Here is a 19,952-nt window from a genome sequence, read left to right on the forward strand (position 1 = left end):
TGGCGGGCCGGCGGGAGGCGGCGGCGGGGAACGAACGCGGTGGCGACACGTGGCGGCGGCGGGGACGGCCGGACAATGTCCGACGGGAGATTTTTGTCCGGCGCGGCGCGGGGACGATTTCTAGGGTTTCGGAGGTAGGAGGAGATCCGAAAACGGAGAGGTCTATTTATAGGCATAGAGGGAGCTAGGAGAGTCCAAATGAGGTGTGGTTTTCGGTCACGCGATCGTGATCGAACGCTCTAGATGATGGAGCGGAGTTTGGTGGGTTTTGGGCCAAATTGGAGGGGTGTTGGGCTGCAACACACATGAGGCCTTTTCGGTCCCTCGGTTAACCGTTGGAGTATCAAACGAAGTCCAAATGGTACGAAACTTGACAGGCGGTCTATCGGTAGTAAACCAAGGCCGCTTGGCAAGTCTCGGTCCAATCCGGAAATGTTTAATCCCCACACACGAAAGAAAGCTAGAAATGACCACCGGAGGAGAAGGAAGCGCCGGAATGCAAAACGGACAACGGGGAAAAAGCTCGAATGCAAGAGACGAACACGTATGCAGATGCAATGCACATGATGACATGATATGAGATGCATGACAACGACAACAACACGCGGAGACAAAACCCAAACCCGAGGAAATAAATATAACTTAACGCCGGAGACGGCAAGAGTTGGAGTACAAATTGGGAAAGTTACATCCGGGGTGTTACACAGGCGGCGGGGAGGGGGAGGCGGACAGTCGTCCCGTCGTTCCATTGCTCTTGGGTGGCCGTCTCGGTCGTGCTCTACGGTGATGCGAGTCCGACTGTGGCTGACAGCCGGCTCCTTGTCTCTTCTTCCTCGGGCGCCGCCAGTCGGTGTCCGAGACGTCGCGCCTTGATCTCGGTGAAGGTCGTCGTTGGGCCGTTGAGGCGCCTCCATGCAGCAGCCGGCCTCGTTCTATGCGGCGGCCGCGTCGAGGAGCCGCTGGACTCGCTCCATCATGAGGCAGAGTTCTTCGCCCTCAAAATTTTCCAGCTCGTCTGTCGCTGCCTGGGCGGCTTAGATGTTCTCCGCTGGTGTAGCGTACATAGGGAGGCTTGCCCCAAAAAGGTTGGCGATGGCTACGCCGCGCTACCGGACTGCGCCAAGGCGGCTGGGCCCCGCCGGGGCCGGCGAGCCGGCGACGGCGCGATCCATCTCCCGCTGGTAGGCTTCTGACAAGCGCCTCATGTTGGCCAGCTTCTTTGCGCCTTCAATGAGCTGAAGGCGGCGCGCCTCCAACGTCTCTGCATCAGCGTCTTCCGAAATGGGCGCAGTTAGGTCTTGCAGTGCTGTGCTGAGTGAGTCGTGCGCTCCTCCGCCGGGGAGCTCGTCATGACTGATGACTAGCACCTCGGTGACGGTGCTTCCGTTGCTCTCCGCGCGAGGGAGAGGTTCTTCGTAGACCACCACATTGGTGGGAAACGTGTCGAGCGACGCGGTGTCGGAGTCGACCAGCATCGGGTCGGTGGAGCCTACGGACTCCAAGTCTACGGCAGGCTCGCCGGAAACGTGGAGTTGATCGAGGAGGCCCGCGAGGAGGTTCTCGGGGCCGCCCGTGCCTGCGTTCTCAACGCCGCTTAGCGATCGGCCAAGGAGCTGACCGCGCAGGCGATCTCAACGCGCTTATCACGTCGGCGCAAACTCCGTCTGGCGTGCTTGGCTGGCTGCGCTCGCCAGGGAGGAAAAGGGTTCCCGTCCAGAACAGATCTCTGGACGGTGGTGCACCAGGCCCCACGGTGGGCGCCAAATGTCGGGGGTTTGGTGCGACATATGCCAAAGGATGGCTTATCATGGTGGGGGCGAGTAGAACGTCGCCGGTGCCTGGAAACGGGATGAGGCGAAGACATGCACGCCGGCGAATCTTACCCAGCTTCAGGGCTCTCCGAGGAGATAATACCCCTACTGCTGCTCTGCAGGGTCTCCGCATGAGCACTATGGCAAAGTGTTTACACGGTTGCTCCTTGAGTTGTTTCTTGGAGGTAGGAGAGGGCAAGGCTAGCTCTCTCCCTTCTATATGATCTGGTCTAGAGCCAATGGGTTCCAACCCTTTGCATGGGTGCCCTGGGCGGTTTATATAGGCCTACCCCCCAGGGGTTCAATGGTAATCCGGCTGGACGCGGGCCCAGCCATCAGTGCCTCTGGCCTCCGTCTTCTCTGCCGACCGTTGGGGCCCGCCGACTGGCGGGCCCCGCCGGCTGGTCTGGTACGGAGCCGACAGGCCACGTCTGCCGCGGGCGGGTCTTGCTGGCTGCTGATTACTGTAGCCGTGCTTCTGATGATGCGGGCCTGATCATGAGGTCGTGGCAACAGCCCCGCCGCCTGGCGGGCGATCACTGTTGCCACTCCCCATCACATCTTGATTAATGGCGCGTGGGCCCCGGGGGAGGGCTCCACCGACTCCCTCGGGCCGACTCCCGACGGGTCCGACTGGTGGTTCTCCTGCCGTCTCTTGAGGTCTCACTGACTGGTGGGGCCTGCTGCCTCTAGGCCGTACAGACAAGCCATCGTGGGTGCAGGATTCGGCCCTGCGGTGCTGATGTCAGGGCCGGCATGGCAACAGTGCCACGCCGCACGGAGATCTTCTGAGGGACGGCGCGCTGTGGCCATGCCTGCCCTTGGTAAGGGGCGGGGGTGGGCTTCGCTGTAGCCACGCCCCTGCCCTGTCCCCCTTGATGAGGTCATGCGGTTTGTTGGAGTCGCAGGCCGACTCCCCAAAGCCGGCTTCTTTGGAAGTCGCCAGTCGGGAGTCGGCTTTATCCCGAAGTCATCCCTGGGACCCGGCCGTGAGCGGGCATTCGGCCGTCTTGCCATCGACTCCTCAGAAGGCGGCTCTTCGTCCTGTGGTCTTGAGGGGCGCAACCTGCCCCGATGTCTTGAAAGGTTCTGGGGCTCGGGTTGGCCTACCCATGGCCCATTACTCCGACAAGTGTTCCTTCTAGCATCATGGTGAAGTACTTGGCGTAAGCAGCTTCACTAACATCCAACATCCCCATGGCCATCTCATAACTCTCCACCCATGCCTCACGAGGTTGATCGGCTGTGTAGGTTGGCACCTTACGAGGGCCTTTGAAGTCCTTAGGCAGACACTCATTTCGTATAGCTACCTTTAGCCACGGCACACCGAAAGCCTTGGAAGTCACTATTGCCTCAGTTGAAGTTGTTGGGTAAACCGGCGCATGCTGATGAGCCGCCAGCTGAGCCGCCAGCTCAGCCTCCCGACGTGCTCTGGCTTGGTCCACCAAATCTTGTGCGTTGCCCTCATTGCGTGCCGGATCATGAGGTTGGTTACGGCACCTTTCAGTACTTGAGACCGCTGGTGATTCAATGTGCCTGTTGTAGCTCTGGTTTGGACGAGGGGTCTCATGAATCCGATCGCGGCTATAAGAGTAAGCCTACTGCTGCACCAGAGCTGTATGAAGAAGCTCCCTGGCCCTTCGGGTTTCAACCGTCGCTGGAGTTTCACCCTCATCGAGCAGAGCCGCCAATTGTGTAGCTGCCACAATCATGTTGTCCAGAGGGGTGGAGTAATGACCCGACGGTGTCACCACATGCTGAGGCGGAGTGCTGTTTATACGTGGCTAGTTGGGCGGTTCAACTATCCGGTTCACCACCGGCGGGTTATTGGCCCCAGCTCCAGGGGTGTTGAAGAGGTCCCTTGACTCATAAACAAAGGGAAAACGACTCCGTTGCTACCTCCTCAAGACTTCATGTGAGGCTTTCTGATCCACCCTAAGCCGATATGATTCTGCTTGAATCTGCTATGCTTGGGCATCCAAAATAGCTTGTTCTGCGGTCTGGTAACCCAAAGTATAGGGGATCGCAACATCTTTCGAGGGTAGAGTATTCAACCCAAATTTATTGATTCGACACAAGGGGAGCCAAAGAATATTCTCAAGTATTAGCAGTTGAGTTGTCAATTCAACCACACCTGGAAACTTAGTATCTGCAGCAAAGTGTTTAGTAGCAAAGTAATATGATAGTGGTGGTAGCGGCAACAAAAGTAAAGACAGCAAAAGTAATGTTTTTGGTATTTTGTAGTGATTGTAATAGTAGCAACGGAATAGTAAATAAACGAAAACCAGTATACGGAAAACTCATAGGCACCGGATCAGTGATGGATAATTATGCCGGATGCGGTTCATCATGTAACAGTCATAACATAGGGTGACACGGAACTAGCTCCAGTTCATCAATGTAATGTAGGAATGTATTCCGTATATAGTCATACGTGCTTATGGAAAAGAACTTGCATGACATCTTTTGTCCTACCCTCCCGTGGCAGCGGGGTCCTATTGGAAACTAAGGGATATTAATGCCTCCTTTTAATAGAGAACCGGAACAAAGCATTAGCACATAGTGAATAAATGAACTCCTCAAACTATGGTCATCACCGGGAGTGGTCCCGATTATTGTCACTTCGGGGTTGCCGGATCATAACACATAGTAGGTGACTATAGACTTGCAAGATAGGATCAAGAACTCGCATATATTCATGAAAACATAATAGGTTCAGATCTGAAATCATGGCACTCGGGCCCTAGTGACAAGCATTAAGCATAGCAAAGTCATAGCAACATCAATCTCAGAACATAATGGATACTAGGGATCAAACCCTAACAAAACTAACTCGATTACATGATAAATCTCATCCAACCCATCACCGTCCAGCAAGCCTACGATGCAATTACTCACGCACGGCGGTGAGCATCATGAAATTGGTGATGGAGGATGGTTGATGATGACGACGGCGACGAATCCCCCTCTCCGGAGCCCCAAACGGACTCCAGATCAGCCCTCCTGAGAGGTTTTAGGGCTTGGTGGCGGCTCCGTATCGTAAAATGCGATGATTTCTTCTCTCTGATTTTTTTCTCTCCAAAAGCAAATATATAGAGTTGGAGTTGGCGTCGGAGGGTTAACAGGGGGCCCACGAGGTAGGGGGCGCGCCCCCACCCTTGTGGAAAGGATGTGGGCCCCCTAGTCTTCATATTTGGCGAGGATTTTTTATTATTTTTTCTAAGACCTCCCGTGGAGTTTCAGGTCATTCCGAGAATATTTGTTTTCTGCACATAAAACAACATCATGGTAATTCGGCTGAAAACAGCGTCAGTTCGGGTTAGTTCCATTCAAATCATACAAGTTAGAGTCCAAAACAAGGGCAAAAGTGTTTGGAAAAGTAGATACGACGGAGACGTATCAACTCCCCCAAGCTTAAACCCTTGCTTGTCCTCAAGCAATTCAGTTGACAAACTGAAAGAAAGAAAGAAAAACTTTTACAAACTCGCTTTGCTCTTGTTGTTGTAACTATGTCAAGTCAGCATTCAAGTTTTCAGCATAGATCATAACTAACCACATTTGCAATAATTCCCAGGTCTCATAATTACTCGTATCGATAGCATGATCAACTAGCAAGTCATAATAATAAATCTCGGATGACAACACTTTCTCAAAACAATCATAATATGATATAACAAGATGGTATCTCGCTAGCCCTTTCTAAGACCGCAAAACATAAATGCAGAGCACCTTTAAAGATCAAGGACTAACTAGACATTGTAATTCATGGTAAAAGAGATCCAATAATAGTCATACCCAACATATATTAATAGTGATGAATGCAAATGACGGCTGTGCTCTCCAGCTAGTGCTTTTTAATAAGAGGGTGATGACTCAGCATAAAAGTAAATGGATAGGCCCTTCGCGGAGGGAAGCAGGGATTTGTAGAGGTGCCAGATCTTGGTTTTGAAATAGAGACAAATTGTATTTTGAGAGGTATACTTTCATTGTCAACGTAGCAACTAAGAGATGGTGATATCTTCCATGCTAAATACATTATAGGTGGTTCCCAAATAGAATGGTAAAGTTTATACTCCCCCTCCACCAACAAGCATCAATCCATGGCTTGCTTGAAACAACGAGTGCCTCCAACATACATCAGATCCCAGGGGGAGTTTTGTTTGCAATTAATTTTGATTTAGTTTGCATAAAGCATGGGACTGGGCATCCCGGTGACCAACCATTTTCTCGTGAGTGAGGAGCGGAGTCCACTCCTCTTGAGAATAACCCGCCTAACATGGAAGATAAGGACAGCCTTTGTTGATACATGAGCTATTCAAGCATACAAAACAGAATGTTTATTTGAAGGTTTAGAGTTTGGCACGTACAAGTTTACTTGGAACGGCAGGTAGATACCGCATATAGGAAGGTATAGTGGACTCATCTGGAAAAACTTTGGGGTAAGGGATTGGATGCACAAGCAGTATTCCCGCTTAGTACAAGTGAAGGCTAGAAAAAGACTAGGAAGCGACCAACTAGAGAGCGACAACAGCCATGTACATGCATTAAAATTAATAAACATTGGATGCAAGCATGAGTAGGATATAATCCACCATGAACATAAAATCGTGAAGGCTATGTTGATTTTGTTTCAACTACATGCGTGAACATGTGCCAAGTCAAGTCACTTAAATCATTCAAAAGAGGATACCACCCCATCATACCACATCATAATCATCTCAATAGCATGTTGGCATACAAGGTAAATCATTATAACTCATAGCTGATCAAGCATGGCACAAGCAACTATGATCTCTAATTGTCATTGCAAACATGTTTATTCATAATAAGCTGAATCAAGAACGCGGGACTCATCATATTTACAAAAACAAAAGAGGTCGAGTTCATACCAGCTTTTCTTATCTCAGTCAGTCCATCATATATCATCATAATTGCCTCACTTGCACGACCGAACGGTGTGAATAATAATAAGAGTGCACGTGCATTGGACTAAGCTAGAATCTGCGAGCATTCAATAAACAGGAGAAGACAAGGCAATATGGGCTCTTTGTTAAATCAACAATAATGCATATAAGAGCCACTTCAACAATTTAATTATGGTCTTCTCCTACTGACCCCCAAAGAAAAGAAAAGAAATAAAACTATTTACATGGGAAAGCTCCCAACAAGCAAAAAAGAACGCGAAATATTTTTGGGTTTTCTTTTTAATTATTACTACTACAGCAGAAAAATAAACTACTACTAATTTTTTTGGTTTTTCTTAAAGTTTACTAAACACACAAGAAGAAAGCAGGAAAAAGAAAATAAACTAGCATGGATATTACAGTGAAAAAGTATGAGCACCGACATCTAGCAATGAGTGTGTGTGAACATAAATGTAATATCGGTGAGAAATACGTACTTCCCCAAGCTTAGGCTTTTGGCCTAATTTGGTCTATGGCCACGGCTGGCCTGGAGGATATCCATAATAATAGTTGTTGGGGTCGTACTGTGATGAAGAAGAATAGTTGGGATCATACTGATGTGCAGCGGTTATCGCCTACTGAGCTGCAGCGTGGAGTCGAGCTGCATCCGCTCTCCTCTCGTACTCTTCTGCCTCTTCTCTGGTAATAACATATCTTCCTTTTGTCTGTGAATCAAAGAAGGCAGGAGCAGCGAGAGTAATACGGAAAACACGTCGTTTATAAAAAATTAAGCGATATAAGAGAGGTGATTCAGGCCTCTCGACATACTGGTGCGAAGCCATAGAGTTATAATCTAAATATGTAGGAGGCAACTCCATATCACCCTCACGAATGTCTATTTCAAGAAAATGAGCTAAGCGGGTTGCATAAATTCCTCCAAAGAAATCTCCATTATGTCTATTATGATGCAACCTTCGAGCTACAATGGCTCCCATATGATAAGATTGGTCTCCTAGCACAGCACTCCTAAGAATGCTGAGATCAGGGACACACATGTGACATGCTTCATCCTTAGCATTTATGCATCTACCGATGAAAAGAGCAAAATAATGTATAGCAGGAAAGTGAATGCTTCCTATGGTAGCTTGCGTTATATCTCTGGATTCCCCCACAGTTATACTAGCAAGAAAGTTTCTAAATTCAGATTTAGGGGGATCCCTAATACTGCCCCATGATGGAAGTTCGCAAGCAGAAGTGAAATCCTCTAGGTCCATGGTATAAGATTTGTCATAGAGATCAAACATGACTGAAGGAGAATTACGCGAAGATGAATACTCAAACCTCCTCACAAATGAACTTGTGAGATCATGATACTGGGGGCATTTGTTAGCCTCAAAATCCTCAAGACCGGCATTGCGCAAATATGATTTGAATTCTTCTTTAATTCCTGCATGGTCCATAAAATTTTCCGACGGCCATTCGCAAGGCCATACTGGAGCGTCTCTTGGTGGATCCTCGTTAGCATCGTGCATAAGCAATTCTGGGTCCTTGCTTCTTAGAGGAACCACCTTGGAACATCTTCCTAAACATATTGTTTTTCTCTGAATTTTTTTGAAATTTTTAGTAACTTCAAAATAAAAGTAAACCAAACTCAATAAAACTGATAGCAACTACTCCTACAAGTGCCTAGAGCCTATATCAAGCATTAGAACTACTTGGAACCATATAAATTTGACATGCAAGCTCAAGAACATGGTCACCTATGCAGCAAAAAATTGCAATCAATAAAGCACTAGAACAAAAACTAATTGGACAAATGGAGGAGTCACATACCAAGGAACAATCTCCCCAAGCAGTTTTGCGAGAGGTGCTTTGAGCAAGGAGATCGAAAATCGCAGCAAAAGTGGCTGGAACAAGTGCTTGAGTTGGTTTTTCAGGTTTGTGTGAGATAGAGGAAGAAGATGGGTGCTGGGATAAGTGGAGGAGGGCCACCGTGGGCCCACGAGGCAGGGGGCGCACCCTATAGGGGGGGCGCCCACCACCCTCGTGACCAGGTGGCAGCTCCTCCCGCGGTAATTTTTGCACAATAAATTCTCACATATTCTCGAACAATCATATTAAATTGGCATGGCATTCTGAGGACTTTTATTTTTGGGATATTTTTATATTGCACGAATAATCAGATAACAGACAAAAAATACTATTTTTACTTTATTTCTACTAATTAACAGAAAGTATAGAGAGGGTACAGAAGTTTGTGCTTCTGGTTTCATCCATCTCATGCTCATAAAAAAGAATCCACTAACAAGGTTGATCAAGTCTTGTTAACAAACTCATTCCAATAATCATGAAACCGGAGAAATTTCGAATAACACTAAGTTACCTCAACGAGGATATGCACATCCTCAATAATAAGAATATCATATTTCTTTTTGACAGTAGGAAGAGGAAATTCAAAACCTCCCAATATAATTGATGGAATTTTTCCAACAGAGTTGATACTATGAACTTGAGGTTGTTTCCTCGGAAAGTGTACCGTATGCTCATTACTATTAACATGAAAAGTGACATTGCCTTTGTTGCAATCAATAACAGCCCCTGCGGTATTAAGAAAAGGTCTTCCAAGAATAATAGACATACTATCATCCTCGGGAATATCAAGTATAACAAAGTCCGTTAAAATAGTAACGTTTGCAACCACAACGGGAACATCCTCACAAATACCGACAGGTATAGCAGTTGATTTATCAGCCATTTGCAAAGATATTTCAGTAGGTGTCAGCTTATTCAAGTCAAGTCTATGATATAAAGAGAGAGAGGCATAACACTAACACCGGCTCCAAGATCACATAAAGCAGTTTTAATATAATTTCTTTTAATGGAGCAAGGTATAGTAGGTACTCCAGGGTCTCCAAGTTTCTTTGGTATTCCACCCTTAAAAGTATAATTAGCAAGCATGGTGGAAATTTTAGCTTCCGGTATCTTTCTTTTATTAGTAATGATATATTTCATGTATTTAGCATAAGGATTTGTTTTGAGCACATCAGTTAATCTCATACGCAAAAAGATAGGCATAATCATTTCAGCAAAGCGCTCAAAATCCTCATCATCCTTTTTCTTGGATGGTTTCGGAGGAAAAGGCATGGGTTTCTGAACCCAAGGTTCCCTTTCTTTACCATGTTTCCTAGCAACAAAGTCTCTTTTATCATAACATTGATTCTTTGATTGTGGGTTATCAAGATCAATGGTAGGTTCAATTTCTACATCATTGTGATTACTAGGTTGAGCATCATCATGAACATTATCATTAATATTTTTACTAGGTTCATGTTCATTACCAGATTGTGTTTCAGCATCAGACATAGATATATCATTTGGATTATCAGGTGGTTCAGCAATAGGTTCACTAGAAGTTTGCACGGTTCTATCATTTTTCTTCTTCTTCTTTTTAGAAGAACTAGGAACATCAATATTATTTCTTTGAGAATCTTGCTCGATTCTCTTAGGGTGGCCTTCAGGATACAAAGGTTCCTAAGTCATTCTACCAGTTCTAGTAGCCAGTCTAACAGCATAATCATTTTTCTTACTATTCATTTCATCAAGCACTTCTTTTTGAGCTTTAAGTACTTGTTCTACTTGGGTGGTGACCATAGAAGCATGGTTGCTAACAAGTTTAAGTTCACCTTTAATATCAGCCATATAATCACTCAAACGTCTAATCATATAAGCATTTTCTTTTAATTGCCTACCAAAATAAGCATTGAAGTTGTCTTGCTTAAACACAAAGTTATCAAACTCATCCAAGCATTGACTAGCAATTTTAGTAGGAGGGACTTCAGCTTTATCATATCTATAGAGAGAATTTACCTTTACTACCTGTGTCGGGATATCGGGATCAGGAGGTTCTTCAGTGAATAAATAATTGAGATCATATGTTTCTTCAATAAGCGGTATATTAAGACCATGTATTTCTTCAATAGGAGGTAAATTCTTAACGTCTTCAGCTTTAATACCTTTTTATTTCATAGATTTCTTTGCCTCTTGCATATCTTCGGGACTGAGAAATAAAACACCTCTCTTCTTTGGAGTTGGTTTAGGGATAGGCTCAGTAATTGGAGCAGGAGATGGCTCAGGAGCTGGCTCAGGAGGTGCCCAATTATTTTCATTTGTCAACATATTATTCAATAGAATTTCAGCTTCATCCGGTGTTCTTTCCCTGAAAAGAGAACCAGCACAACTAACCAGGTAATCTCTGGAAGCATCGGTTAGTCCATTATAAAAGATATCAAGTATTTCAGGTTTCTTAAGAGGATGATCAGGCAAAGCATTAAGTAACTTGAGAAGCCTCCCCCAAGCTTGTGGGAGACTCTCTTCTTTAATTTGCACAAAGTTGTATATTTCCCTCAAAGCAGCTTGTTTCTTATGAGCAGGGAAATATTTAGCAGAGAAGTAATAAATCATATCCTGGGGACTACGCACACAACCTGTCGGATTTCGGGTTCCGGCAGACCCTTGAGGTTCGAACACTGGGGTGCGCGCGGAGATTTCGCCTCCTACCTACCTGCACTCCTCCGCCTCGCTAAGATCTAAGCTAAGGAAAGAGCAACACAAGAGACACAGGGTTTATACTGGTCCGGGCCACCGTTGTGGTGTAATACCCTCCTCCAGTGTGTGGTGTGGTGGATTGCCTCTTGGGCCGATGACGATGAACAATACAAGGAAGAACAGCCTCGTGAGGGTCTGCTCTTTTCTGGGGGGGACGAACTGCTAGGAGGAGTTCAGTCACCCTTCTCTCTCTCTGATTTCGATCCGATCCTTGATCCTCGATCTCTGTCTCTAACCTTCCTTTTACCTCGAACCCGAATCCCAATCCTTGTGGATGGCTGGTCCTATTTATAGGCAATGGCCCTGGGCCTCTTCCCAAATATTAAGAGGGAAGGGCGCCAACAATTGGCCATTTTGAAGGGGAACATCTAGTACACTTATCCTGACTAAAGTTGGTCCTCGCCTACACAAAGCTCTGGTGGTGACGCCGTCTTGGGCTCCACGATGACCTTCGTCTTGCGGTCCTCCTGGTCTTGGTCTTGTTGCACCAAAACGGCAACCTTTGCCTGATGCCTCGGTACTCCGCGGCTGCGCTTACCCCCTTTGCACCAAAGGGGAAAGGAGGACACTGCGCGGGCTGGCGCCCGCCTGGCGCCCTTGGTCGTCATGGCTTGCGTCACGGGCACCTCGTGAGGTACCCCGCCTTGATCTCTCCGCCTCCTCGTGAGCCAGCCTGGTGCTGCCGTGCCTGAGGAAGCTCCGTGTCGTCCGCCCCGCGAGGCTTGGCCCCTCGCGAGGGTCTTGGGTCTGTGTCGATGAAGATGGGCCGTGCTGGGGCCCCCTTTGAGCCATGCCACAGGCCGCAGGCAGGCAAGTCTGGGGACCCCTGTTCCCAGAATGCCGACAGTAGCCCCCGGGCCCAAGGCGCGCCCGGACTTGGCCGTGCAGGGAGGTGGAAGGGAAAGAGCGAAGCGCAGCGGGCCCTAACAGCCTGCAGTCTTGGGCGCCGCGTGGCGGTTGATTGGACGTGAACGCCTTAGCAACCGCGCGAGTTGATAAAGGAGCGGCATCTACCTAGGCTTTCCTTTTTGCTTTCTCCGGTTGCTGCTCAGATCCCCTTTCTTGCGCCTCTCCTTCCTTTCTCCAAAATTTCCAGATCCACTCCGACCGCGTGACCTAGGAAGTCATGGCGCCTCGTCAGTCCTCGACCGTAGCTTGGTACTCGTCTGCCCTGGACTCGCCGAACGTGTCGGAGGCGAGCCTCGCCCGGTTGCACCGGATGGCAGCGGTGCGGGGCATTGACGGGGCGAAGGTGTTCAAGGCCGGCTCCGCCACCCCTGAGGGTCAAGGGAGCACTTTCTATTCGTTCTTCTTAAGCGCCATTGCTGCTGGCCTGGTGCCTCCCTTCTCCGAGTTCTTCTTCTCTGTCCTCCGCCATTATAAGCTACAGGCTCTGCATCTCCACCCCAACTCCATCCTTCTCCTGGCGATCTTCACCTATTACTGCGAGGCTCATGTAGGGGTGCAGCCCTCAGTGGCCTTGCTGCGACAGTACTTCTACCTCCGGACCTCTCGCGGTCCTGCTTTCGCATGCGCGAGCTTCATCGCGTACGGTGGCGCCATTGCCATTTCGAACCCCGGGAAAAGGATTGAGGGCTTCAGGAGCAAGTGGGTCTTGGCGGATGCTGGGCGCATCCACCCTCGGCTGATCTTTCCCACGGAGCAACCCACGAGCTCCAGCGATTGGGGTCGAGCAGAGCTCGCGGACCCCCGCGCGAAGCTGGTATTGGAGAAGATGGACGCGGGTCTGAGGCTGGCCAACATGGCGGCGGCGAAGCTGACCAGCGCGTCGCCGCTGAGGGAATTCCTGGAGCACCAGCTAGCTCCGCTTCGGCAATACTCGCTTCCGATGTGGAGGCCCCATCCGAGCCCCACGGCCTTGGCCGACGGAGATCTGGCTGCGGTCCTCCAATCTCTGGTCGGGGGCGATGTGGCGAGGTTGGAGGGCGCTCCGACGCCCTTGTTCCTCCGCAATGACTGGGAGCGGGTAGTGGAGTCCATGCCCATCTTCAACGGGGACGGGCCCATGCCCATGGAAACTCCCGAGGAACTGGTGGACGTGCCCTTCGATGACTCCAGCAAAGAGGAGGAAGGAGGGGAGCAGGAAAAAGGGCCTGACTCCGAGGCGACTGACGGAGAGTCGAGGGCTCCCCTCCCCCGGCGCAAGTCCTGCGTTCTCTGCCGAGCGATGACGACGAGGATGATGATGAGCAAGACGGTGGGGGCTTGCCCCCGATCCCGAAGAAGGACAGGACCGGGCTGATCTCCCGCGGGTCTACCCCGGCCCGGAGGCAGACCGCAGATGCACCTTCCGCTTCCAAGCTTCCCGAGGTTGACCCTTCTAGCCGGCTTTCGGGCTTCAAATTTGGCCGGAGGCCGCTTGAGCTCACTGGCGACGACCCATACGCGCTTGATTCTTGTCTTTATTTCTTGTTCTGCTTCTGAGGCTTGACGTCCGCATCTCTTGGATAGGCTGGCGCCCGCAGCAAAGAAGCCGAAGGGACCTCCTGAGGTTCCATCCGTGGCAGCGCCTCTGCCCGCGAAGGAGGGTGACCGCGATGCACGGGCTTCTCCTGCCCGGTCGTCCTTGCGAGGCCTGGCTGAGCCGACGGGGGCGAGCTCAGCCCCCATGGCCCAAGTGACTCCCGAGGTGCCTTTGCCTGCTGCCGCCACTACAGCCGTTGGGGCGCAGCAGACTCTGCCTCAGGATGTTGTGGCCGCGCTGCCGCCTTCTCCTTCTACTCCACTGACTGTTGTTTCTCCGACTCCTCCTGCGTTCTGGATCGTGCTGCTGCTGAGCTGGACTGGCTGCGGCAGGATCTTCTTGGCGCCGACCCTCGCTTGGTGGCCGGGCACTTGGAGCTGGCTTCAGGATGGTTTTGATCCGACGCTTCGATTCAGGCGGCGCTGGTCCAGGCCTCGACGACTTGCAATGAGGAGAAGCAAGCCGTCCTTGAGGCGAAGGCTGCTCGTGACGCAACCCTGGGGGAGGTGGTCGATGTCCGTGGTTGCTGCACGGCGCTGGAGGACGAGCTGCAAGGCCTGCGGGACCAGCTTGCGAAAGAGGTCCGCCTTCGCCAAGAGTAGGAAGAAGGCATGAAGGCTCGCGAGGCGGCCGTCAAGGAGAGGGAGGTCAAGCTCAGGAAGCGCCGCGACCGCCTAGGCGTGCTAGAGCAGGAGTTGGGGGCGAGGAAGGCGGAGCTGGACGACAAGGCTCTGGTTCTTGCCGAGGACCGCGTGGCCTTCACGGAGATGGAGGCGAAGGCTCTCTCCTCGCTAAGGACGCTTTATGACAGCGGCCTGGAGAGCCCGCTGGCTGGCGCCGAGGACGGCCCCGCCAAGCTGCTTCCCTTCCTGGTTCGTGCTCTTGAAGATGTCACCCTTGGCCTTGGCCCCACGGCCGAGGCCGAGGCGCGTGTCCTGTCTTCTGCAGCGCTGACGCAGGTCCTCACCCACATCTACCTTCGCGATCCCGGCGTCGACCTCGACAGCCTGCTGGAGCCAGTAAGCGGCGAGTGTGCCGCTGCCACTGCCGAGGCCATGAAGGGTCGTGCGGAGGCTCTGCTGGGGAAGTTCCGGGCCTTCAGCACCAAGCCGAAGCAAGGCGCTGCCGACCCCACTGCTCCATGAGGCAAACCCACTCCGCGTTGCTCCACCGCTGACAAGTGACTCCATTGTGGCTCCTGTCCTGCCTTTAATTCCTGCACATGTATCATGCCTCGGGGAGGCGTTTAAACTTGCGTTTGGCATTGAGATAACAGTGTGGGCTGTAATATTTGCTTTGGAATTCCTTGAGATTTACACTTTTCCTTCCTACTTGCTTATGTTCTACACCGGCAGAGCCCGGCCCTGCGCATACCTCAACCGTCGTTAGCCCCGACCGGAAACCAGGACGGGACCAAGGAGTGAGGGGCTATGTGACAAGTTAGGCTCCTGAGTCGTGATGCTCAGGAGTCCCCCTTGGCGCACGAACAACAAGTAGGGAGGTATGATGTGGGTGGATCTACCTTTCTACGTCTGCAGAGCCCGGCCGCGCGCATACCTCAACCGCCATTAGCCTTTCAGAACTAAGGAGTGAGGGGCTACGTGACCAGTTAGGCTCCTGAGTCGCGATGCTCAGGAGTCCCCCTTGGCGCACGAACAGCAAGTAGGGAGGTATGATGTGGGTGGATCTACCGTTCTACGTCTGCAGAGCCCGGCCCCGCGCATACTTCAACCGCCGTTAGCCTTTCGGAACTAAGGAATGAGGGGCTACGTGACCAGTTAGGCTCCTGAGTCGCGATGCTCAGGAGTCCCCCTTGACGCTCAAATGGCCTTCATACCTTGGCTCCGCTCGGGGAGAGACGCACGACGAACCAGGCTCCGGGGGGGCCTGGCTGGGCGGCGTGCGTCTGGGCGTGACCCAGGCGCATCCCCCGTGCCCAGCCCCCTCGCGCGGCACTCCCGAGGGGAGGCGTTACGATGAGGCTAGACACTGAGCTCTGGGCTCCCTGAGGTTGATGCGGCCCGGGAGCCACCCTCAGTTGTTTATCACCAGCGAGGAGCATAGCGCTTCCTATGTGTACGGGCATAGCCGCTCCTCGGCAGTGTCGTCAGCCAGCACGGAGCATGGTGCTTCCACTGGTACGTGGGAGGGGGCCCCCTCCGGGAGGAGCCCCCAGGGTGTGTACAGCCCCGCCCTGACACGTGGCTGGCACGGTAGGGCCTGGCGAGGTGTATCTGGGCACCCGTGAGCCAGCGCGGGACTCACGGGGCCCTACCTCTAGGCGGGTTGTGCCTGGCACTGGGCCTTATCTTGTGATGTGTCCCTGCAAATTTGGTTAGATGCCGTCACTCTACGTCCTCGGGTCCCGGCCCTCGAGCTGGTCTCAGCCGTCGCTGGTATGCCAGGTCGCGATGCCGTGGACAAGGCCAGAGGGTGAGGGCTGGAGAGCCAGTAAGAGCCCTGAGTCGCGATGCTCAGGTACCCCCCCCCCTTTAACGTGCAAGTGGTCGACATGGAGAAGAAGAGGTGCCGTGGACCGGCATCAAATAATCAAGCATGGCGGGTCAAACGCATAACCGGAAATAAACGCAGAAGGGATACATGCCGCTGGGTCTGGCCCGAGCGACTTGGGGATGATGCAGCCCGAGGGGCGCCCCAAACAAGGTAAGCTAACAACATGAAATAAAAGGGATACATGCCGCAGGGACGGACCCACGCGGCCTGGTAATAATGCAGCCCTGGGGGGGCGCTCCCAGCTGGAAATGAAACTTGTAAGAAGTCACCTGATGATGTTGAGGATGAAGGACTGTTGGTGTAGCAGACTCGGTGAGCTGCGGAAGCCGATCCTCATGAGACCCCAGGCCTAGGGGCCTCGGGAGGCTCCGGAGGCGCTAGTGGCTCCTCGTGGACCATCTCCATCTCCGCCAGGGCTGCGGAACGCCTGGCCTCTTGTGCCTCCATGATGCCCCTCATGAGGCGCTGGTACGTGGCAGCCGCGTTCGGTAAGCTGTAAGGCATGCGAACGTAGCTGTGGGGTGGACCTCCGCAGCTCCCCACTCACGAGGGCCAGAGGCGCTCCAGAGAGGCAACTCGATTGAGCCCTGGTATGTCGATGCAGACGCGCAGCCCACTATCCTCGCCTGGATGGGGAGCCACTGCTGGTAGGCGGCGGCCGCCTTTCATGACTCTTGACTCCTGTAGCTCCTGAATGGCCTTGCTGACGAACTCCTGAGGGTCTGGCTCTCCTTGCCTTACTCCTTCTTGAGAGAAACATGCTTCGAAACACGCCTCCAGGTGGTGCCCAAGCACCTCCCTCGTGACCCTAGCCAGGTCGGTGGCCCTCCAGGGGAGAGCCCCCGAGCCCTGCCTGAGGAGGGCGCCGGGCGCGCTTTCCTATGCGATGGAAGGAGGTTCCCCCTGGGCAGGCGCGGGCCCAGAGGGGCCTGCCTCCTGAGGGGCCGGGCCGGACGATGTCTTCTTCTTCTTGGAGGCGGTCTCGGGAAGCCTCCTGCTTCCACGATCCGGGTCTTCCAGTGATGCGGCCTGAAAGGCTCGCTCCAGGGAACACACCATGTCCTTCTCTTCACAGGGCACCGTGATGACTCCGCCACTTCCTGGCATCTTGAGGACGTTGTAGCCGTGGTGAGTTACGGCCATGAACTTGGCCAGCGCTGGGTACCCAAGGATGGCGTTGTACAGCAGGCGAATGTGAGCGACGTCAAAGTCGATGAGCTCGGTGCGGTAGTTGTCGCGTGCCCCGAAGGTGACAGGGAGGCAGACCTGCCCAATTGGGACCGTGGAGCCGTTGGTGACTCCGGAGAAAGGCTTGGTTGGCTGAAGCTAGCTGTAGGGCACTTGGAGATTGTTGAATGTTTCCACGGACAGGACGTTGAGCCCTGCCCCGCCATCGATGAGGGTCCTGGTGACCATCACGTTGCTGATGATTGGGGAACAAAGCATCGGGAGGACTCCGGCTGTAGCCGCACACTTGAGCTGATCTGCTGAGCTGAATGTGATGGCGCACGCTGACCACCTGAGAGGGCGCATGGCTTCGAGCTTGGGGAGGACTGCATTCACTTCGCGGGCGAACTGCTTGAAGATGCGTTGAGAGGCTGGGGTTTGAGCCCCGCCCAGGCTGCAAGAGATCGCGCGCGGCTCCTGGAAGCCCCCAGCCCCCTCGTCCTGGTTGCGGTCCTTGTTCCTCCTTGGCTGCGGCGGCAGCAGAGGGAGGCCTGCGTTCCTTGCGAGCGATCCTCACGAGGCTGATCCCTCCAGTCTCCCTCGCGAGGCGGATCTTGCCAGCGATCCTCGCGAGGTTGATCGCGCCACCCTTGGCGCGGACCACGGTCTTCCCAGCGTCCTGCGTTCCTTCCTCCTCCTCGGCCGTAGCCCCGGTCACTGCGGTCGGGGTGACGGCCGATCCTTCCTTCTCGCACGACTCGGAGCTCTTGACATTCGTTGGTGTTGTGGGTGTGGAGGTCGTGGTACACACAGTATCGACTGCCCTTGGGAGGTTCAGGCAGATCTCTGCCCCGCTGGGTGTCTGGTTCTGCCGCGAGCACGGCAGCCCCCTTGCGCTTCACATCCTTGGCCTTGGGCTTCTTCTCTTCTGGGTCTGCGGCAGGCTGCTCGAGGAGGGAGAGATGCCCTTCCTCGGCCCTGGCGCACTTGGTTGCCAAGTTGAACAGGTCCAAGGAAGTGCACAGGTCTTCATGCATCGCCAGCTCCTCCTTCATCTTGACTCGCGCACGCCGTCGGAGAAGGCTGAGATGATGGCCTCCTCAGTCACCTTGGGAATCTTGAGGCGTGCGTTGTTGAAGCACTGGATGTACTTCTGCAGGGTCTCCCCGGGTTGTTGCTTGATGCGGCGCATGTCGCTCACGGCAGGTGGCCGGTCGCGAGTACATTGGAAGTTGGCGATGAAGCGGGTGCGCATCTCGTTCCATGAGGAGATCGTGCTTGGGGCCAGGTTCAGGAGCCAGGTGCGGGCCCCGTCCTTGAGCGCCATGGGAAACCAGTTCGCCATGACCTTCTCGTCTCTGTTGGGAGCTTCGATGCCCAGCTCATAGAGCTGGAGGAACTCCGCAGGGTCGGCCGTGCCGTCGTAACGAGGAGGCAGGTCTGGCTTGAACTTGCCGGGCCACGCGACGCTGCGTAGCTCGGTGGTGAAGGCACGGCAGCCTGATGTGGCCACGGAAGGCCTTGGGTGACGGAGAGCTTGGTCTTGCATGTCCCCACGCGCTGCAACTGGGAGCACCGCGGGGTCTTGGCGTGCGGGAGAAGGAGCATGGTCGCGACGTGCTGGAGCAGGGAGCGCCCGGGCAGCTTCTTGCGGGCGAGGGACTTCTTGGCAGCTTTGCTCTTTCCGCGCTGGCACCTGGCGGAGCGGGTTCCGCCCAGGGGCCACACGCCTTGGAGCCATGGCGCCTTCTTGAGGAGGAGGCGGCCGGGGCGCCGCCGGAGCCTCGTCGCCCGCGCGGGGCGGGGTGCGGTGCAGCGGAACGGACGGCGCATGAGAGCCCCCTGCGGCGCGGACGAGCTCGGCGACGCGGTCAAGCCATTCTTCGTAGACGTCGTTGACGGGACGGTAGCGCAGGAGCTCATTTGCCGCGATGAGCGTAGCTCGAGCCTCCATGGGTGCACGGAGCGCGCGGGACGAAGAACCAGCTGGGGTGAGCGAGGGAGTAGCGGTGCGGCCGTCTTGCCGCACTGACGAATGCTGAGACGATGCTTGCTGCTCGTCCCCCGCCGGGCCGGTGGCGGCGTTGACGGCAAGTGAAGGGGAACGGCGAGGACGCCCGCCGACAAGAGCCGTCTGGGTGACGCGGGAAGCGAGAGCGGCCCGGCGCTCGGCGCGGGCCCGACGAGCGTCAGACATGGGCGCGATGGTCGGAGGAGAACGGGGTGGTGGAAGACGAATTCCGGCGCACCCCTACCTGGCGCGCCAAATGTCGGATTTCGGGTTCCGGCAGACTCTTGAGGTTCGAACACTGGGGTGCGCGCGGAGATTTCGCCTCCTACCTACCTGCACTCCTCCGCCTCGCTAAGATCCAAGCTAAGGAAAGAGCGACACAAGAGACACAGGGTTTATACTGGTTCGGGCCACCGTTGTGGTGTAATACCCTACTCCAGTGTATGGTGTGGTGG

This window comes from Triticum aestivum, chromosome 4A (genome assembly GCF_018294505.1).
Source record: "Triticum aestivum cultivar Chinese Spring chromosome 4A, IWGSC CS RefSeq v2.1, whole genome shotgun sequence".
Classification (NCBI taxonomy): domain Eukaryota; kingdom Viridiplantae; phylum Streptophyta; class Magnoliopsida; order Poales; family Poaceae; genus Triticum; species Triticum aestivum.